Genomic DNA, 20,996 nt, shown 5'->3' with positions numbered 1-20,996 from the left:
GATGGGCATGCTTGAATAATGAAAGCAAGTAGAGAGTAGAAGTCAGGAAGGATTTGTAATATTGAAAAATGGCAGACCAAATTAAATTGCATACCCAAATTTTGTAAACTGCCTGTAATACTCATAGCTACTTGGCTGTTTGATACAAACTTACTTTTCAACATGTTTTTCCAATGTTTTCTTGGGAATGATGATCGCCACGATTTCTGGGGATAATAAACTTTGCCTGCAAACCATGCAAATAATGAAATATTTCATTAGGACCCTTTCATATTTTTTCCATTTTCTAAACCTCATGCCGAACCCACAGCCTCCCTCCCACTACTTCCAACTGCAAACTTCCCTGTAGGGTGTGTGGTTTCCTCCCTCCACTCCCTCAGTCCACTTTGAGGCAGGAATGTCCAGCTTCAGCACTTTGGAGGTTCACAAAGTGCCACTGACATTTTCACTGTTATGGTATAACTTTAAGTATGAGTTAAGCTCCCTGTAGGGATGGGTTTTGGGTGTTCATGCCGAACAGCCCCTGTATTGCATGTTTAGGGGTGCATATAGTTTGCCACCGTGAAAACATTTGCATCTTTCCCTCTGTTACAAGCAGGGAGTAAATCCGTTTTCAGGATGGAAAGAGTAGAGGAAATTCTCCTAAAGTTGATATGTTGTAGAACAATGTTGTTTTCTCCATTAAAACAAAGTAAAAACAAAAAAAATGCTATTCAGTGAAAACGTATTGGTGCTTGACAATTTGCACATTCAGAAATGTACAGATCTGTGTTACAGTGACCAACATAGTGGTATTTATACGATCCCGGGATCATGGTGGATGTCTTTGTCTAATGGGTGTGCGAGAGATGGAGATAGGAGCTAGCTGGAAAGAGCAGCTAAAAGTGGTTTACACCGCCATCTTCTTTTACTGCTAAAACCTTACATCGCAAAAACACAAGGTTAATGTTAAATCACGCCATTTTAAAAATGAGGCGTTAAACTGAGAAGATAGGCCGGTAATATTTTGTGGGCTGACTTTGAAATATCTCCAGTTTCATACAAGTGCAAGACGTGAACTCAGTTTGGAAGGAACACCTATTCCAAGTGAATGCTATAAGTGACATATATGCACATATATATACATAACGTATCTCATGACATGCGTATCAACATATCTCGTAATGGCAGTTCAGGTTTCATATGAAAGCTTTTTTTTTCTTTTTCTCCACAGTTGTTCCCGCTCTTCCTACTCCTTCCCTCTGATGGTCTCTTTATTTATTTTGCCTGCAAGTCATACCCAGGTGACTTTGACAACATTTCAACTTATCTGATAACGCCTCTGTTCTTTCTTCTTTAGTCCCTTATTTGAAGGACTTTAATTAGGTGGTACATCCTGAGTTTACAATGGTCTGTGCGAGCCTTGGATGGATTGAAGGACAACATCCAACAAAAACTGCAAGAAAAATGCTGAAACCAGGAAGAACTGAAAGCCATATTTGAAGATATGGTCAATCATCTGTGGTTTTTTCCCCACCACACCTGTAAAAATGACTCTCTGCAAGCACTCTGTGAATTTTAAATTCATCCACCAGCTGCACTGAAGCATACTTGGCAGATGTATGCAGCACATACACTGTGGAGACCAAACACTGGTTGTGAAATCGATGTTGAACATGTTCTTGAAGAAAGTAGGTTTGTATTTTGCATTGTATAATTTTATAGATTTGGTTGCTCCTTAATGAAAGGTAAGCAAGCACAAAAGACAATGTGGTGCTGCCAGATCCATACTAGAATACTAAATTCTGGCACAAACTAGAATCCTCCGGCTGTGTAGAAAAGATGAAGAAGTAATTTTTGCAATATTATGTTTGGGTTGTTTACGTTATTTCGGCCTTGATAGACCCGTGATTTTATGTTGTGTTTTATTTATTTGTGCTTATGGGAAAGTGAACAGTTAACAAGGTAGATTATCTGCATTTGGGGTGATTTTGGTACCTACCAACTGTATTTCTTGAAGACAAAAGCCCAGGCATACGTATCAGTAGACATAAAACACTACAAAAACCTTAGCCACATCAAACTAATTTTACTTCCATGCTAACCCAGAAAGAAACAACTAAACATTCAACAAGCACTCTACCAGCATTACTCAAACTAATATTGATAAACAACCTACACATTCACATGCTGGCATATCTAGAACCTACAAAAGAGTGCATAAGCTAAAAATGTGGTATGGTACCGTACTAATATAGACCTGGACAAATGTCAAAACATATCTTACTGTCCAGTCCTCTTTATTCCAACCCATTTGCTATCACTAGGAGGTAATTTCCAGAGTTATTTCTCTCCAGAGAGGTGGTGGATTGACAGAGCTTTATTGCAAGCTGAGGTATAAGCCTCCCACATTAAATTGTATTAATATTATTATTGGTCTGATTAACATAAAAAAGTAAATATGCCCAGTGGGTAGAGTTTCGTCTACTTATGGCACCTATTTTTATCATTTTTTCTCTTCCTGAAATGCTGATGCATGGTTAGGGAAATGTCTACCATAAAACCATTTGATTACTAGTGGACAATCAGCAGGTTTAGGATTAAGAAATGGGTGCTTTTGAGCCATTTGTATTCCTTGTTTACTTAACAGTAGTACTTTAATAGCACATGCTCACATGTACTACAGCACTTACTACTTAGATGAGGTATGAATTCAAAATGATTTCTGACTATGCAGGTGTTCACAACATTTGCATAGAATAGTTAAATTGCACTCCCTCAGAGAAAGTGGTCTTGCTTGATTACACCTACAAGGTGGGTATCATGCATATTTTCTGCCTTTTTTTTTAGAACACTCCGCACAGAAATAAATTAATGTCCTGATTTTCCGAATCAGACTTGGGAATTTCTGTCTAGAGATTCCACTTTTTGTACTAGTAAGATTATCCCTTAGAAATCAAACTTATCCTCTTTAACGTATGGGAGTGGCGCAGAGAAACAACACTTTGAAATGTGAATAAAAACTAAAAGCTAAAACAAGACAAGATATGGCGTATATTTCCATCACCCAAGACAAAAAACAACTAATCTTAAAGGTCATGGTGCTCCACATTTCCTCCCCATAAGATTAGCATTTAAATGGCACATTCCTCTAATATATCCATCTTCTTGAGGTGAACAATAGGAGTTTCTATACTTCTATACTTTAGTAAACTCTACTGAACAGTGTATGTGTGTACTTATTCCTCTTTTAGTTAGATACAAACTTAGTAAGGATTTTCTGGATGTAAATAGCAATGTGACAAGTTGCTCCTTAATTAGAATATCTAAGACACATGCTGAACTTATCTTTATATTCCAACAAAGGGAAGTTTGTTGTTTGGAAGCATGAAAACATTGTGCGTGAAAGATGCTATCTTCTGCATCCACCTCAGCTCCTTATTGTCCCCAGCATCCATGGAAAGATGAAGAGCGTCTTCTGTTTTTATTTTTTTGTGGAGCATTGAGTCTTAACCTAAAATACATCACCAAATAACTGTCGGTACTGTAAACGTTTGACATGTGCATGGCCCAATACAGTAAAGAAAGTAAATATTCACTTCTGTATAGCAATATGTATTTTTTATATATTTTTACTTGTATACAACTTGTGAACAAGCCCCATTAAAAGCAGTTTAACTCACCTTAACACCATGAAACACTGCAACTAAAAAGTGTGATTGAGATAGAATAATAAAATGCCTGAGACAGAGTAGGGGTTAAGGGGAGAATAACGTATGAGTGAGGTTCTAGAATGAACATATGAAGTTGAGACACTCCTAGCGCTCAGTGGAATGAAGGCATGAGTGAGCCGAAGAGTATGTGATGTGGCAGACAGTGCTGGACGAGGAACATGCAGAGGTCATTTGTTCACGCTGAAGTAAAGGAAGTAAAAGAAGACATATTAGGAAAAAACACAATGCATAAAAAACTAGCGAGACAAACTAATGATATTCAAAAATGAAACTAGAACGCTGGGCTAAAAATTAGATGAGGAATTGAAGTACACTATGCAAGAAGCAGATAATGGATTTACTAGTAACAGAGGAAAGTATCTGTGAGTAGTCTAAGCGGGAAAGAAATGTCCTAATTTTTCAAAAATTTAAGCAATCATAGAGGTTGATACAGTCAATGAGGCAAAATTACGCTAATGCCTAAGAAATAGAGTTATGAATGCTAAAGTATAGGATCAGGGGCATCCGTGCGATTTTTGAGGGGGCTATAATATACACGTGGTGGACTAACCCTCGAATTCGCCTACAACAAAAAACATGTCCGATAACAGTGGCTCAACTGTGCTGGCTGAGACGTGCATGGTGGGAGTCCCAACTTTCTGTATTCCCCACTAATAGCAGTGTGGCAGATGCAGGACCCCTTAGGCAGCACAGAGATTCGATGTGTAATCTTAAAGGGAGACAAGAATTGACCACTTGGGAGACCGCTTTCACGACGGTGTCCTCATGCCCTTTCAAGACATCAGGGACACTTATGGTATAGGAGTGGGCTACTTCCCAATATATCATGCCATATAGCACACGATCCATGCCACCTGGGGTCCCGGTAAGGCGCACCAACCTTATCAGCAAAGCTACACATCATTCTAGCAGGTGGAGGCATACGTTATGCTTTCTCTACACTGTACACAGTACTGCATTCCAACCCACCGGGGTCATTGAGGGAGCATGGACAGTGTTCTCCCACAACCACTGAAAGAAAATCCTTGATCCTGAGTGCTCCAGCATGTGAAGGGGTGTCCTGCAAGCATCAATTCTGTTTTACACAGTTTCATTATTTACATCAGGTAAATCTGTCCCCCAGTGCATTAAACGCATGTCCCTTGCATCAGCCCCTGAATGCCACAGATACAGGTGGCCTGAAGATGGATTCTATCACATGGTCTTGGAGTGTCTGGTGTTACTGATATTGTGGTGCGAGGTCATAGGTATCACCACTGAACTCGCGGAACACACGTCCATGCCCGAGTCCTGCTTCCTGGGTCTCTGCCCTAAGAAGAAAAGGGACAAACACCTGGATAGATTTATAGATATTTATTTTGTCCTCATTAAGCAAGAAATTGCAATGTCATGGAAGGGCCTCACAGATCTGATGTCCAGCGCTGGCTGTCCACATTGTCGGAATGGAGCACGTGCAGAGGCATATCCTCTCATGCTGCTACGAACAAGGGGTGGTAACAAGGGGTGCTAACAGGACAGGAGGAGGTTTTGGGAGACTTACACTACGCAGAGACTTACGCAGCGCCTTGAGACCCTCACAAGCGAGTAGCTGCGCTTTACAAAAACTGATTAATTGACTAAGAACATAAAAGCGAAAAATGACACCCACTGACAGAATCACATGCTGCCTCCAGCTTCTGAGGAACATACCCTCATAGTTTAGCAGACAGGATACTTGGGGCGGGACCAGCCGTAGCCATACGTACTGAATAGATAACACACTGCCTAGAGCCTCCCTTGGGACTATGGGAGGCGGTGGCCCCGGAGGAGTCACTGGGGAGGCCTTGACAGTGCAACACAATTTAAAGATAACTACCCTCGCCCCACCAACAGCCCTCACTGCACTTCCCTCTAATGAAAACTTGACCCGACTGATACATACCCATGCTCACTATCCACACTGCACCTCGATATCTCTAACGCACACTTACAGTATCACCAGGGTCCCTGCACACCTTAAACGCTTCGGCAACCTCACGTAGATCGAGACTCTCCTATCCTTGCATGCTTCCCTCTTAATGTTGTTCTTTCTTTGTTTTTTTTTGTTGGTAGACACTGTAAAAGAAGCAGATTTTCTGATACCTTATGTCTGCCATTGTTACTTCAGCTGTCACTTAACATTGTTATGCTTTATGTAAAAATCAAGAAAACATATTTTTTTTAAATTACCACCATTTCTCCCATGTATCCAGCTTGGATACAACATTGTGTTTGGTTTCCTCCCCTTGAAATGTTCAAATGGACTGCTTCCCCTAGTACTCTGAGAGTCCACCCTGTAAGCCTACAGTTTGTTGAAAACCTAAAATCTGTTTTTCATCCCACTTCTTTTCCTGTGCAATTCAATCTTGCTGCTGTGTGATTTATTTATGGATGGTACAATGAGGCCTTCTAATATTCTTTTTCCCCTGAGACTTTTCTGTTTCTTTTGAGGTTATTTGCATCCCATTGTCAGTGAGTAACACATTGGAAAATCCCTCATGGATAAACAGTTGATCATAAAACTTAGCACTGTGTCAGTCTTTAACTCAGACCCTGTCTACATAATAAGCCACGCTGCAAAGAAGTCTGCTAATGCAGTTATATAGCTTAGATACTTTCACACTTGTATTGACCTTAAAAGTCCAGATAGACTTCTTCTTATGGTCCTTGAGGATAGTCTCAGCACACTATTGGGGTATCCATGTTTTTTTAATCTTATCACTCATTGCCATGCCTTACATTTTAGAACACTTCTTTCTATCAAGTTTTGTCCTGACTACCGAAATCCACAATGTATTCTCTGTTACGTCTTATGGTGTCTTACTTATGCCCTATTCTCTCTTTGTCTTACTTATACTCAACTGCCCTTTGTGAGCTGCTTTTAGTAATCTTGCTGTTAAGCTCATCTGCTGTATTAGCATTATTCCTCTAAACAGTAAGCCATCTGAACTTTGCAGAATCTAATATCTTCCTCACCCAATCCCTTTCAAGAAGGTCACTTAATTCACCATCTTGGCCTCTTAAGTAGTGCATCCTTCTCCATCTTCTGCTGTGTATACTCTTCTCTGATGCACCTGTCCTTTAAATATTTTATGTCCTCAACTCCACTTGGTAATCTGCCTGAACAGTCTGCTGTTACATTCTGAGCTCCTAGAAAATAGTCAACATCAAACATGTGTTCTTGAATGGACGCTATCACTTTGAAATTCTTAATGAAATATTGTTAGGACTTCTTGCAGAAAATCTCTCTCACAGGTTTATGATCCATTTATACTCTAAATCTATTTCCCCATAGAACATTGTCCTTTAACTTTCAGATTCCTCACGTCACAGGTAATGCTTCTTTTTCAATTACTTTAACTTACTATGATCCTTTGAATGCTTGAGGCTGCTGTCAGAAGACTAAATAGAATTCTGATGTACCTGAATGTACGTAGACGTCATGTCAAACATGCTAAATATTTTTACCTCTTTTGCCACCTTTTCCACACATCCATTTGGGTGAGGGATACTTGCCTGTAAGTATTTTATAAATCGTCTTTCATATAAATGCAGAGAGCCATCTCTCCTCCATGCTTGTGACCTACAAACACGGGGACTAGCCACTCTGTCACCTCCCCTGGTTCTATACATTCCATACTCTATTTGGCTTTCACCTGGATGCTTTTTACTTTGCCTACCTTGGGTTTTGCAGTTCTCTTTAACTTAATCTTAAGTACTTAGTATTCAGGCACACCAGGGACACCACAAAGAACTTCAGGAATTTTTTTTATAAAAATCAACCTCTCAATACTCCGCAGAGTTCATTTATATTTGTGGATGACCATTGAGATTGAGTGTGATATCTAATATTTTCTATGCGGCCAACTCAGCAAGCAGTCTCCTTACTCCAGTAATCCTCAAATCTTTTTCCTTGTATTTTAGGTATACATTTTTTGTCGTCATACAACATTTCTTTTTGAGAACACATGTGGTAATATCATCAACCACGCTTGAATCAAACATCATTTCAGTGATCACTCCATCCAGTTCAGCCCTGCCTTTGTTTCTCACAAGCTTCCCCGTTGACTGGAAGAATATATGCTTCCATTGCCTAATACGTCACCATCTTTCTTGTCAACCTGCATACTTCGCCAGCGTTAGGCATAAATGGCATTTCTTTAAAAGTTTATACGTTGTTTCACTCCCTGGACAATCTTTTCAATTAGTCATGTCCCTCCTATCACCAATTCTGTAACATACCCCTTTACATTTCATACAATTCTCATAGACTTTGCAATTTCTTTTCTTTCCACAGTTTGCATCAACTATCCACCTTTTGCACGTATTGAACCAAGATCTTTTCTGTTATTTCTTTTTTTCATTTCCTCTATACATGCCAGAGATTGTTATTTTTCTGTCACCACTAGAGCATAAATAGAAGGTGGGTCATCTTCTAACCACATCTCCACTATGACTTTGTCACTTCTGCATTTCAACAAAAACTGATGCCCAAATCTCTTATCTGAGGTCGATCCAAACTAACTAGTTGAGGCCAATTTCCTTAATACAGTTTCATCAACACCTTAATTCATCAACACCCTTACCTTTCCTTTGAACGCATAAGCCAAAGTGATGTTTCTCTATCACTGTGCTCACTTCACATAAATTGTGCTTGTTCAATGTGAGTTTACAAATTTCATGGTCTTCTAATCCTAGTGCCTTTATTTGGGTCTGGATCCAACAAATTTCCAAAAGCTTTTTTCCCCATCCGCTCTGAAACTGTGTGTCACTAAAAATGTTTGTCTTTCAGCTGAGTGACTAGTGTCACCCTTGGATAGTGCAAAAACACATTGTCCTCTTCTCCAGTTTAAGTTCTGTTCACCTAGAGTTATCACGAAAGACAGTGGAGCTCTGATGTTACTCATCCTGGAAAGGTTGTGTGAAATAGTGTTCCTGTTAAGGAAAACACCTCTTTGGTTCTGCAATATTTTAAATAGTTATATTTTACTTATAAGTATAGGTTACACAGAGCCCTTCCTGTTGCTCCTTTTGCTAAATTTTCTTTTACTTCACAAATAATGCCATCAGTTTTCCCCTTAACAGTATGAGTTCGCTTTTCCTACATGAAATAATGTATTAACACTTTTAGCTTTGCAGTGTTACTGCTAGAGTACTGCCACCTTGAATTATCTGTACCTTTATTGGATGGACGCTCAGGGTAGGCACAAAACTGGAGTTCAATGTGGCAGTACAATACATCCCCCCCAAACAGAGGAACCTGGAACCTTTCTGTAGCTGCTTGGGGGTTGGCATTGATGGTATCCGTCCAATCCTCCACGAGCCCCCTCTTTGAGGCAAAGTGCTAAGCCAGTAAGTCTTCAGTGCTTTCGTAGCTCCCTTCTTTAAGTGCACCTGAGAGACATTAGACTGCCTGTATAAGTTCCTTTACCAGCGCCCATTGGAGTCCTCCCTGATAGCCAGTGAAGAGAAGTTCAGGGCAAAATTAGGTTCTAATATATTTATTCATGCAGATTATGTACTGGAGAAGCAGGAGGCAGTGCAGGTCGCGCACTGTGCCTGGATCCAATCTCATACCATGCATTCTGCTGTCTGACATCTTCGTTCTTTCTTCCTGAAGCATACCCCTCGAAAATGAGCCCTACCTCCAGTTGAGTAATGTCGTACACCACTCATATTTGAACCAGACGTTTCGAGGTTTGTGTTTTGTTAATGGTTTTGGTAAATACTGGTAGTTCTAACTGCGACCCAACGGGACCAACAACCTCTCCATCATACACCCTGATTTCCGATGGAGCGCCACGTTACATACCACCATTGTGGAATAGGTTACCTAGTTGCCACTTCTTCTTGGAAACTTCACTGCAAGGACATTTCCTCACAATCTTCCTGCTGCCTTTTCGAAGGTAAGTCCGTGACTTGGAATCGTGGTCCCTATTGCCAATGAAGGACTCACGCCTTCTCAGTAATCCTACTGGACCTCGCACAGCTATCATAAAGCTAACTAACCCACTAACACTCACCCTGCTGCTTCTCAGAACTACAAGTAAGGGAAATAGATCTTCCCAATAATTGTATTGTTCAGTGATAAATTTGTTAGATGAAGGAGGAGAAAAGGACATTCCCACTCACCAGTAACAGTTTTACATTTTTATTCTATTGCCCTGTTAGTTTGTCTCAGTTTCCTGTACCGACGGTCTCTTTGTAAAATCAGATGACAGCAACAGCACTATGTAACCTTATTTATGTGGCGAATCACCTGTCTTTATTAGTGCAGTTAAAAATAAAATACGGAGTTAATTATCATTGGACAAATACGCATTTTATTTAACATAATAAATCAGACAAAAACATTTATGAAATACTTGATAGTATAATCATTTATTTGCTGCGAAATTGCTGTGCACAGAAAAACCTCTTCAACCTTCCCACGTTTAAATTTATATCCTTAAATCCTAGATGCCAATAACATGGATCTTTTTCCTCCAGCTCCTTGACTTCCCTGCCGTTGTAAACGCTTGTAAAATATCATGGTCCTCAACCTGTTTTATGACTAAATGAATCACTGACTTTCATATGGAAACTTAGACCGTTTGTCTGACACAGCGAGAGATTCAGTGTAAAGCAACTCGGAGCGAAGGGCGTCCATTAATAATTTGTTTAGATCATTTATTACTTTAATGCACTGTGGTCTCACATACCGTCTTAGGCTGCTAGTCAGCACTACTGTGGTTTCTTTTTATGCTCTTTCTTCAGCAACCACATTCCTTCTCATGTGCATTTGTGCTTATCAGCAGTGGTACCACTTCCTTCTTCCCGCTATCATGCCCTTGTATTAATTAAGGTTATCTTGTCTCAGATGCCTAGCCTGTTAATAAGTATTGGCAAAGCCAATGGGTCTTGAGTTGTTTTGTCATTGTTTTTGGCAAAGCGTTATTGCTGTAGAAACTGTTTGGCCCTTGTCAATCAAAAACAAGCATTTGCAGTGCAATAGGTCTCGCATATGTGACAGTTCGAGCTATTGGCGTTGTAAATGACAGTGTCTTTTAACTATGTGTTTTGGTTTGGAGTGTACTGTATGTATGATCAGAGAGGCACCTGCAGTGCTGTGTATAGGACTAAGAATGAGGAATTACCACTGGGACCCGAGAGGCAGCTAGCAGCACTGCCTAGAAGACTTAGAATGAGGAATTACAGATGGGTCCAGAGAAGCAGCTACCAGCACTTCTAGGAGGACTTACAATGAGGAATTACCACTGGGATCAGAGATGCAGCTGCAGGATTCTCTACAGGACTAAGAATGAGGAATTACTGACGGACCAGAGAAGCAGCTTGCAGCATTGTCTAGAGGACTTAGAATGAGGAATTATCAACGGGACCAGAGAAGCAGCTAGCAGCACTGCCTATAGGATTTAGAACGAGAATTTACCACTGGGACGAGAGAAGCAGCTGCAACACTGTTTAGAAGAGTTTAGAATGAGGAAGACAAGGTGGATTAGTGTGTGTCTGCAGGAGGGTGCAAAACACGCACACAGTGCAAATTATTTCTAAATCAGCAAATGAGGGGAAAGTGATTTGGAAAACATCAATTCACTATACCTGAGCAGAGCCACTAGAACAAATGAAATCTGAAACTTTCAATGCCTTTCAGGACACAGTGTTTTCACTGGTATGATGTGAACACAAAGGGAGCAATGACCAGTCGGGAAGTGGGAGAAGAGGCCATCACATGCTGTAACAGGAGGCAGCATGAATGCTCGTGAACGTATTGAGATGGCCAACAAAAATGTTCTCTTAGTGAAATCGCCTAGGAGGGAACTAAGCACACAAAGGAGGGACATTTAGAAAAATGCACCACTAAAAAGGAAGCATTTAAGACAAGCACAACAAAGAATGAATGGCAAAAGTGGGCGTAGTTAAAGCCCATAGACTGAATACAGCATGTCTTGCAGACAGCGCATGCGCACTGCCTGGGCTCAGCCTCAAAAAAATGAGGGCGCATGAAAACGCAGGATGCACAGAGAAATGGCACAAACGTTAGTGAGGATTTGAGCAGGCCAATGTTTGCATGTGTTAGCATATTACAGCTAGAACTATTGCCTTTATCAATGCTTCTTACTTTACGCAAGGACGCTGTAATTTGTGTTTTGAAAGTGAATATCTAACTAGAAATTTTCAAACTGCTAACATCAATTTTGAGAGAATCTTTTAATACGCTCTGGGGATGTTTCTTTTCCACTGAACACTACAGTGTATTTTCCTCACGTTTCCGTTGCCAAAATATTTAAATAATTTGCCTAAGAAAACACCCATGAAAACGTTTTAAAATATCGCCATAATTTATATAGCTTACTAATTAAAATAAAATGGCAATGTATCAATGAGCAATAAGACGACTGAATGAACTGTCTGCGATCACACCTATAAATAAGTATGAACTGAGAACTGTTTTTCAACAAGTATCCAGTTTTCAAACTTCAGCACAAAGAGAGTATGTATAAAGAACTTTATTTGCCCTGTGTGATCATAGCAACATATACCACATTTTATTTTTCATCTGAAACTCATAATTCATCATTTCTGAAAATAAACCCAAACATACTGGCATTAGCATGAAGAGGAAACGGCTTATATTAAGAACACCAGGCATTGAGCAAGTTGTGGTGTCTGTAACCATACCAGGCTATATTTTTTACCTGAAACAACATGTCCGCTGTTCCGAAGGAATCAGTGCACATAAGAAGAAACGAGGGCGGTATCCGGCAAGGTATAACTTTAGATATTTCAACTTGTCATATTTCAGCATTGGTACTGCACACAGTCACACAGTTTTCTTTGCATGCTGGTATTGCAAACTTAGCAATTTTCATAGTAAATTCGAAACTACTGGTTACTAGACTGCAAAGAAAAGTTATTGTTTGACTGCTTCCAGTAAAGGACAGCTAAAAGCGTCACACGAGGCACACAAACATCAGGCGCTCTGAAAATGGATCACATGTAAAAACTTTACAGCTGTGAAGGTGCACATAAAAGCTGAAGCACTCTCATAGCCCATAAATGCCAGGCAGGAGCATATGACATGGGGCAGGTTGTAGCATACATTCTTCAGCTTTGCATGCTTGGTTATTTCTAGAAGGTTCCAAATCACGTAATACTGATTAATGTAATAACACTTGCGGCACCACATAATCAAAAAACAATTTTTGCGCTCACACCGTTTTTGGCAACTCAAGCATAAAACTACTCAAAACTTTAATGTATAAGATCCCCGTGCATGATCATTCAGGCAGGCTCTACAACCTGATCCTCAAGTTTGATTAATCAAACTGCACCTGATTGGGCACTCTTCTAGAAGGAACAACGCAGCACTGAGAGGTGGTCCTGGATCACTTCTGACTCCCCCCTCCTAACTTACCCCTTGAAGGCTCTCACACTTTCCCTTCCGGGCTTCGCATGCCCTGCCCTTTTGTCTCCCATTGATGTGGCATTCACACGGTCACGTGGCCTCACCCTGCACAGTGGTCAACCACATCCAAGGTGACGCCTTGCCACCCCCTCCCTGAGCACCTCCCAACCCCATATGGGATTTTAAGCTCCTAAAGGTGTACACAGATGTTCTAGGAGCAGTTGAGCGGTTGTAGTTCCATTGTGAATGCCACACCACACTTGAAATTGTTTACTGTTGTACGCAATCACCTGAAATTAGAGGTGAAGAGAAATATTGTCCACTAGCATTTATGATACAAGAATAACAAGATGAGAGCGTGGAAGAGCTGGGCTCTGTGTGGCATGACCGGCAAACCATAAATAAATGAGTATACAGCACGGAGGAGGGAGGAAAGTCTTGCAATGCACAGTAAATATGACCAGAAAAGATGTACAACCCAGTTTAGAGGAGAGCTTGGAAAGACAAGCACTCCTCTCCAGTGCTCCAGATGAAAGATCAAAGTAGTTCCTGAACACATCTTAAAATGGTGAGCAGTGTATTCAGATATTAGTTAGTCCGATCTCCTGGGAGGAGACACAGAAAAAAGGTGGCCAAACCATCAACAACAGGTCGCTAAGCAACAGCGCAAGGGCAGTCTAGGCTCAACCTACAAAATGCTGTGTAAAATCAAAAATATTGCTTTGGTCTCAAAACGCACATATTCCCATTGTAGGAAGAAAAATGTGACTGACACAATAACAGAGAGGTGCATGAAGAGGGGTGGCTGAAAGCCCCTATAAGGAAGTATATTCCAAATATACATTTTAGTACAGTCCAAAGGTCTTGGCTGCCACAGGAGATGTTCCAGCCTGCAAGGGCCCCATCCACAAAAGCCACTCACAATCTTTGGTAGTATTCCAAAATATTTGGTTATTTTGAATCCAATCATTCAAATTAGGATGGTTCAAAAAAGCAGATTTGCTGTGAAAATTCACATTCTTTCATCAATTGAGATAAAGGGTTTTTTCCAAATTGGATTTTTTTTAAGGCAAGTCCCCTTCCTTATTGGTCTTTCAACTTCTTGCTTTCCTTCCCTCCTGAGAATGTTTCTGACATCAATGGGCACGCTCAGGCACTACCTTCTTCCTTAGCTCAATTTCCCTGAAAGTCCATTGTTTTTCTTCCCCACTTGGACATCTCTTTCCAGCATATTGTCCCCTTACCTTAAAACTACGTACCACTTTTCCATAGGCAAACTGATATCTCACCACATTTAAGAATAATATATAACTGTCTGCCAGAACAATGCATCATTGCATCAATTTCTGTAGGGCAAAGCCTGCTATTTTGCATGTCAATTTTTTCTCGTTTCCCCTCCTCTAATTTCTAGTGCGTCTCTTTTAAAAAACAAAATCTCACTTGTGAATATTTTTATTTTTGCGTTCTCAAATCAGCTACATTTTCCTTTTTGGTAGTTAAATAGAACTTTTGCTCCTCCAGCCAGTTTTTCACATTCCTCCCTTATATGGGGCGCAGTTAAGTTGCTATACCAAGTTAGCATCTTTAACTTCTGAGGCCTAATAACACATTGCAGATGTCAGATACTGTAGAAAAGACTTGGAAAATAAACTTTTGGAACTACACTGCTATTCAGGATGAGGTGTCTAAAAGGGTGAATGAAGCATCGTAAGTAAAATTGATATTAATCCGATCCACTATTCTTAAAAATAATTGTGCATATTTTTGTTGGTCTAAAAGCAATTCATAACCAGTGACTATAACTACTCCAAATGCATCACAGAAGCATTTATTTTTTACCCATTCCATCTTCATCTCACACAATGAACGGCTGCCTTTCGGCGGCATGCAACCAATGCTCATGTATTGTTATTACTGGGTAAAGATGTATCACCTTCATACCTGGTTACTATCTGTTATGAATGTTAAAGAATATATCATGTACTGACATGAACCTTTGGGAAGCATGGGCCTGGCTCATCAAAACTCTAAAACAGAGATCCTACCTTTAGCCCTGCTCCAGAAGGAAAGCATCCTATTAATAAAATGAATCGTATTGCCTAGTTGTTGCATGGGCAAAAGTGAGTGAAGACAGGCAGATGTATCAACATGTGATTTATGTCTGATGGGAAGTGATACCAATATACATGTACTGCAACAAGAGCAAGGATGTTACTTTACTCAGCCCAGCAGTCCCAACTGACCCATCAACTGGCACCGGTGGAGCACTACCTCACCGTTCACTAGGTACATCCTATATGAGAGGTGGAGCAGGGAAACACCCACCTAGACAAAGGACACTACAGGATGGAATGATAACTTATGTTCTTTCAATCTGTCATGTCCTATGACATCACCATCCTTTCATTAAAGTATCCTCTGACCAATCTAAACTGGGGTTTCCCTTTTTACTCTTTACCGCTTATTGCAGTGTTTAGTAATGTGTTATCCGAGACAATACAATATCTTCATTTGGGCTCAATGGCCCTAAAAGACGATGTTTAAAATACAGTATGAGTAATATTTAAAACAATAAATACAAGTATACATGTACGTATGATCCTTCTATCACACATCAAGTTTATGGAATTAACAGCCGACTCCCAGAACATTCTGTCTGGGGTCAAGGACAAGTCTTCTGGTTTATATTGTGTACTGGACACATACACCCTAACCATTGCAGTACAAACGCGGTGGCAGCCAGCTTGCAGTTCACAGTGTGGTTGAAGGAAAGATGATTGTCTGCTGCTAAAGCAAAGTAAACATATCCTTGTACAAAGTGTTCAAACTGATACATATGGTTCATTAATTCAAAGCCTTCACAGTGTGAGTTATAGTGAGCACGATAAGTAACGTGAACTGTAAGCTTAGCTTTCATTACTCACATTGGTTCCTACATGAAAACGTGTGTTTCAAAGTTAACAATTTGGCGCTTTTTAAAATATTCCCAGAATGTTCCTTGATCATATGGAAATTGATGCAGAAGATTGGAGGGAAATTTGCTGATTATTGTTGTACATAGGGAAACATTGTAAAACCAGTATTTGCAACATTTATAAACTATTATGGGCCACATTTCTATTCAATGTCTGTAATGCTCACCCACATCTCAAACCTTACACGAGCAAAGATTTATGACTTTCTAAAATGTACAAGAGTTTACAGAATTATGCCTTGAAATAATACTCCGAGTAAATGTATGTGAATTCTGCTGACTGGCTTTCCTCCTGTGACTGTAAAAAATATTTCAATTAGTCAGGCAGGATTGGCTATGTAGAGGATAATGTAGCCAAATTTGAAAGAAGGAAGGCTATTGGAGTGCAAACACCTGTTACTTATGTGAGAGTAGCACGGACTGATGGTCTCATAAACAACTTCAGCAGCAACCTTCCTTTTCATATGAAGATCTCAAATGGATCACAAGGGTACACCCAGAGAATACTTTCAGACTGGCATTTCTGCCAACAGCAGGATGAGAAGCTGTTCTCAGGATAGGGAGAATGGTTGTTCCCTCACTTCCATAAGGATTGATCTCAGAAAAGGTATAGAGCTCTTCCAAAGGGAGCCTACCATTTGCTATTTTTAAGGAAAGACCACAAAACAGTTTGCAGAAAGGCAAAAATGGTTGACATTGTGGTGAGTTTTGGTGAAAAGCATCTAAGGAATTGTCCGATCATTACCTGTTGCACAGGCTAAGGGATGGCATGTCACCACCAACTCTTCATTACACTGCTGGATCTGAAAGAAAAGCTGAAGAATTGTTGGGGAGCTCCCCCCCTCACTGTCGTGGGGATGTAATAGTCAAGAGAAGGCCTCCGTCCTATGCGGAAGATCTTGCTGCCCTGTTGTGAGCGCACTGCACTCACCACTCTGGCCCAGCCCTGTCTGAAGAGATGCTTGTTTCTGGTCCAGAGAGGTCCTGGCCTAGCAGTTCAGGCTGGACTGTTTCCATAGGGAATAGGGTCAAGACTGATTTGGATATGGCTGGGTCCAAACTGGAATGGCATGGTGAGCAAAAAAACTGATCGATAAAACCCAGATCTGTGACTGGGGGAGAATGTTTGATTTGGTCTGCATTCCGTCCATCAACCTTTCTTGTTGCATCTGTCTGAAGAGAGACCTGGTGCATAAGAGCCTGTCCTGGTGACCATGGGCTATAGGGGGTACCAGGAGTAACTCTACCATCTTAAATAAATATTGGGAATCTTGGTTCTAACAAGAAGCAGTGGCAAAGAAATCTGTTTCAACCTTGGACGGGTGACCGGAATCCCTCAGAAAAGCAGCAGAAAGATTGAAAGCATTGGGTGCATTGAAAATTAAGATTACTACCTCTTGCTTTGCTGTAGATGATGCAGAACAGTTTTCTGGTAATGTTTTCTTGTTCTCGTTTCACAAGTGTGGCTTCATATGACCAATTTTAGGTAGGGCTATAGACTAACCTATACCCTCAATCGTGCCTACAGAAATTTTCTTTACATTTTTTAATTTAAATTGTAAAAATCACATCCCAGACCTGTTACTTCATTTGCAATCATTTGTGTCAATTAGACTGAATTTCCATTGCCCAAGTACCAGATAGATATAGAGGAGTAACCGAGGTAACCAAGTCCATTCACTCCTGTACAATCCAGAGAGGCAGGGGACATTGAAAGATGCTGCAGGCAGTGGAATGTCGCAAGCTACATTTCCCCGTTAGGCTAGATGGGAGAGTGGATCTGATATTGTTCAAATAAATAGGCGGTACTTACCCTTTAAGATCTCTATTAAAAGTGAATATGTGCTATGTGCGATATTTATCACACTTGATATATAATGAGGTGGGCTACATTATTTATTGAGTCCAGTAAATAGCACCTATTGTGAGTTTTTCCCTCTAAAATGGAAAATAAAGTATTTTAGTGCTTACGCACCCAAATCTGCAGGCCTAGTTATTTACCAGGAATTTTTTCCCGATAAATATCAGCAGATTTGACCTGCTGAAAAATATGCCTGGATGGGGTTTTTATTGAGTATTTTCCAGTGTGATAAAATCAGGCAAGCTAATCTGCAAAACAGTATTTGTTGCACAGTTCAGAATTTGTTGGCTACTCGCAATGAGGCTCTAAGTAATTTACTATGGCAGAGACACCACGTTGCGCATTAATTCGTGTGCAATAGGCATTGATTGGTATGTAAGAGGAAAGGTACCAAATGCCAAATCACCTTTTCCCCTCATTTTGTCTTCAGTTAGGGAAAGCCAAGCTGTAATTAGCTAAATTGCCATCGGTTTTCTTTATCTGTTATTATGAGGAAGGGCTGTTGACTCCCTTTAAAGCCCTAATTTGACCGAATGGTGGCATGCTGAGTTAAGAGTCCTTTAGGCAAGCTTCTCAGCTTTATTTTGAACCAAAGTAAGTCGTTTTCAGTTTAACTTTGCACTTAAGCTGCTTTTGAAGGAGGCACTGGGAGACACTAAATTGTCAGGCCAAAAAAGAAAGGTAGTAATTGCTCTAATTATGTACAAACTGTGATTAGAGTTTGTCCTATTAATGTGATGTGTGACACTGCAAGGCAAATTACTGATTATGTTCCAAGGTATAAAATGTACGCTTTGTGTGCAAATATTACACGAAAATACGCTCATATGACCTTGTTTGGGGTCCTCTACAGCCTACTATTAGGTTCTGTAAACGTGTTTGCCAGTCGACCTTAACACAAAATACATATCAGCCTGCTTGTCGGCAAAGTGGCTGTGAGAGCTTTAAGCGATTGAAACACACTCTTAAGATTTTTTTTTAAAAACAGGAGTAGAATGGTTAATTCTTACAGCATTTAAGCCATTTTTATTTCATTAATTCATTCATTCATCATTTCGAATTTACATAAATTGACGCAACTACATAAAAAATGAAAAAAGCCGCAGATTAGGCATAAAAAATATATAAAACATTAAAAGTATAAAAACAGTACATTCAATTAGTCAGTACCTTTGCAATGTAGGATGCTCAATGTAACTCATAAGTGTGGTTTGTTGGCATTCAAACTCTTACTTATTGGGCCAGACTGTCCTCAAGAAGCTGGACACAAAATGCACTATCTTGGGATGCACGTCAGCCTGGCACATTCGTAAGGCCTCCTGACAGTGTCTAATCCTTTGCCCGGGCAGTCTATAAACCAGGCAAAAAAACCATGGTGAACATCTTCATGGGAAGCACTGCACATCGGACATATGTCCTTATTAAGCAAAGGATGTGACCGGGTGCTCATGAAGGAAGCCAGAGGAAGAGTGCCCAGACTTAGCTGGATGCAGAGTTTCCTCTGGAGCAGAATTTGCAGAAAATCTAAATATTCTTCAAACTAATGATCAAAAAGGTCTTTGGTTTAAGAGTGGAAGTATGGTGTACTACAGTGAACCCTCAGGGTAGACTGTCAAAAAGCCTCCCTTACTAATGGAGATGAAGAGGAGTTTATTGAGCCCACGCGTTTCTCACGCCTAACTCCATTAAAGAGCTTTTGATATATTTTAGCCAAGGAATACTTAACGCTTGCGGCCTGCTGCTTAATCACTTTGGGACGATCTGTAATGGTCCAGTTCTTCAGTAGACCAAAGTCCTAGCTAGCAGAGAATCAGCTTGAGCCTCGTTCTATCACTTATTTTGCAGACATTTAGGCCCAAGTGCAAGGGAAGTAAAGGGGTGCTGTGGGGAAGTTTTAACAGAGAGCGAAGAAATGAGTTCTTAGGAAGGAGTAGGTTTTCGGCTTGAGAGTTGCCCCACAGCTCAGCACCATATAGGCATCACTCACAGCCTGTGCTTTATAGATCTCCAGGACTGGATAAATTGGAAAGTTTTTGAAACCTCTAAATACCTCAAAAATGGCACTAGCTCTGTGTTTCAGACACACCTTGCTCTTAGCTACCTGTACTCCCTAGCTATCATTCTCCATTAAACCTATGTGCAAGTAGTCGAACGTCCTGACTCACTCAAGGGGTTTGAGTCCACAATGATCCTGCGCATATTGATCCTATTTACATTAAAAGTCCTGAATTATATCTTGGTGGTGTTGATTTCAATACCACTGCCATAACAGAATTGATTGACCTTATCTACTAGCGTTTGTAGACCTTTAGGAGTTTTAGAAATCATAAGGGTATCATCAGCGAAAAGCAACACTGGAATTCTTTCCCCTGCCAAGATGGATGAATCAGTTGATTTCAGTAAGTGACCTATGCATTTATTGATGAACCATAGAAATAGTGTAGGGGCCTGCACACTCCCCTGGCGTACACCTGCTGACTGCTATTTTAGACACAAGTTCCCCTCCTGGGTCACCACGAACTGTAGCATAATTGGCCATATGCAAGCAGACAATAGACAACAAGTCAGGGGGCATTCCTAGGTGGATTAAGACTTCTCACAGCTTGGCTTCATGGATGAGATTGAATGCTGCTCGTAGGTCCATTAATGCAACATAGAGGCTGCCCTTACCCAGGGTCACCACCTTCCTCCTAATTAATTGAAACAAGAAAACTTGGTTGATAGTATTGTTTTTTTTTTTTGCTGGAAAACTGGCCTGGAGGTCTGACTGAATGGAATTTTCTGAGATCCAGGCCGTTAAGCTTATCAAATACTTGTTTGCTAAAATAAATTCAGTAAATTATTGATTAAACTAATCAGGCGGTAGTTGCCAGGGTCACTACAAGAGACCTTCTTGTTCTTTTTTATTTAAAATATTATTTATATAGATCTTTGATTGGAAGGGTCTTGGTTTATTCTCCCACACAATCCCTAAATCATAATAATGAGGCAGGTAGGATATCCACCATGCTTGTGACAGTCACT

General features: G+C 40.4%; 1 protein-coding gene across 2 annotated transcripts in view; it reads left to right on the top strand.

The window, feature by feature from the left end:
- The window catches only part of IGSF8 (immunoglobulin superfamily member 8), a 127,055-nt gene extending 123,478 nt beyond the window's left edge, over nucleotides 1-3,577 (top strand). Inside the window, exon 7 of one of the 2 annotated variants that reach the window (XM_069217972.1) lies at nucleotides 1,214-3,577. The gene's annotated coding sequence lies outside the window, so the exon portion shown is untranslated. The remainder of the gene's footprint in view (nucleotides 1-1,213) is intronic. The other variant, XM_069217973.1, reaches the window with a different exon arrangement.
- The last annotated feature ends 17,419 nt before the right edge of the window (nucleotides 3,578-20,996 follow it).

The sequence above is a fragment of the Pleurodeles waltl genome, chromosome 12 (genome assembly GCF_031143425.1).
Source record: "Pleurodeles waltl isolate 20211129_DDA chromosome 12, aPleWal1.hap1.20221129, whole genome shotgun sequence".
In the NCBI taxonomy this organism is placed as follows: domain Eukaryota; kingdom Metazoa; phylum Chordata; class Amphibia; order Caudata; family Salamandridae; genus Pleurodeles; species Pleurodeles waltl.
Note: the sequence above shows the minus strand (reverse complement) of the source record. Positions and strands in the feature narration are given on the sequence as shown.